This window comes from Triticum dicoccoides, chromosome 7B (genome assembly GCF_002162155.2).
Source record: "Triticum dicoccoides isolate Atlit2015 ecotype Zavitan chromosome 7B, WEW_v2.0, whole genome shotgun sequence".
In the NCBI taxonomy this organism is placed as follows: domain Eukaryota; kingdom Viridiplantae; phylum Streptophyta; class Magnoliopsida; order Poales; family Poaceae; genus Triticum; species Triticum dicoccoides.
Genome location: NC_041393.1, coordinates 364,678,663 through 364,680,934, shown reverse-complemented (window position 1 = coordinate 364,680,934; position 2,272 = coordinate 364,678,663).

Here is a 2,272-nt window from a genome sequence, read left to right as displayed (position 1 = left end):
TGTGTGCCATGTTCCAAAAGAGTCTTAGGGAGCATAATGAACAACAGAGGGATTCATACAAACCTACTACAGGCAGTAAAACTATGCAATCATTAGCCTTGTATAAACTAGATTGTGAGCCTCATGCAGTAATAGTTGGTTATTAGACTTCAAAGCTTCAGGCACACTTCACAGAGTAATTAGATGGCGAGGCCTTTAATTATGTCAACTTATAGTTATACAAGTACCCTACATCAGGCATCATTGTCTGGGCATCTCATTAACTGAGGAAAAATAAAGCATTTGAAAAGAGCAATTCTATGATAACCCACAAGTATAGGGGATCGCAACAGCTTTTGAGGGTAGAGTATTCAACCCAAATTTATTGATTCGACACAAGGGGAGCCAAAGAATATTTGCAAGTATTAACAGCTGAGTTATCAATTCAACCACACCTGGAGATTAATTATCTGCAGCAATATGATCATTAGCAAAGTAATATGATAGCTTTGATAGTAGTAGCAAAAGCAATAGTAACGGGTAACCGTGATAACAATGATTTTGTAGCAAGTGTAACGGTAACAGTAGCAGTAATAACTTAGCAAGAACAATATAAGAGAAATTTGTATGCATTTGATCGGTGAATTCGTTGGATGATATTCATCTTATAACAGTCATAACCTAGGGTGATATCACACTAGCTCCAGTTCATAAATATTGTAGGCATGTATTCCGCAAATTGTCATACGTGCTTATGGAAAGAACTTGCATGACATCTTTTGTCCTACCCTCCCGTGGCAGTGGGGTCCATATGGAAACTAAGGGATATTAAGACCTCCTTTTAATAGGGAACCGGAACAAAGCATTAGCACATAGTGAATACATGAATTCCTCAAACTACGGTCATCACCGGAAAGTATCCTGACTACTGTCACTCCAATGTTTACGGATCATAACACGTAATAGGTGACTATAACTTCCAAGATCGGATCTAGAACATAGATATAATGGTGATAAAGTAAATAGTTCAGATCTAAAATCATGGCACCCGAGCCAAAAGTGACAAGCATTAAGCATGGCAAAGTCATAGAAACATCAATCTCAGAACATAATGGACATTAAGGGTCAAGCCCTAACAAAACTAACTCTATTACATGATGAACCTCATCCAACTCCTCACCGACCAGGGAGCCTATGAAGGAATTACTCACTCCTGGTGGGGAGCATCATGGAATTGGCGATGGAGAAGGGTTGGTGATGATGAAGATCGAAGACCCCCTCTCCGGAGCCCCAAACGGACTCCGGATCTAGCCTCCCGATGAAGAATAGGAGGTGGCGGCGGCTTCGTCCCATGAAACGCAATAATTCTTTTTCCCTAATTTTTTCTCTGAAAACAGGATTTTATAGAGTTGGAATCAGGGTCTGTGGGGCCACCAGGTGGGCACAACCCATCTAGGCGTGCCAGGAGGGGGCGCGCCCTGGTGGGTTGTGCTTACCCAGGGGGCCCCTTCGGTGGTTCTAGGCTCCAGTATTTTTCTTTTATTCCATAAAAAATCTCCAAAAAGTTTTCTGTCATTCCGAGAACTTTTATTTCTGCACAAAAACAACACCATGGTAGTTCTGCTGAAAACAACGTCAGTCCAGGTTAGTTTCATTCTAATCATGCAAATTAGAGTCCAAAACAAGAGGAAAAGTGTTAGGAAAAGTACATACGATGGAGACGTATCAACTCCCCCAAGCTTAAACCTTTGCTTGTCCTCGAGCAATTCAGTTGATAAACTAAAGTGAAAAAGAAAAACTTTTACGAACTCTTTTGCTCTTGTTTACATAAATAAGCTTAAGTAGCACCCACATTTTCAGCAAAGATCATGACTAACCATGTCGACAATAACTCTTAAAATCTTATTAACTCATATCAATGGTATAATCAACTAGTGAGCAATAATAAGATATCTCAAATGACAACACTTTGTCAAAACAACCATGATATAATATGACAACAATGGTATCTTGCTAGCCCTTTTTGAGACCGCAAAACATAAATACAGAGCACCTCCAAAGTTCAAGCAGCGAGTAAACATTGTAATTCATGGTAGAAAAGATTCAATCATGATGCTCCCAGTATTAGCTATACACAATGCATGAGGATGACAATAGTGCTCTCAAGTCTGGCGCTTATTTGAGAAGGTGATGAAACAACATAAAAGTAAATAGATAGTCCCTTTGCAGAGGGAAGTAGTGATTTGCAGCGGTGCCAAAGCTCAAGTTTTTAAAACAGAGATAAATGAAATTT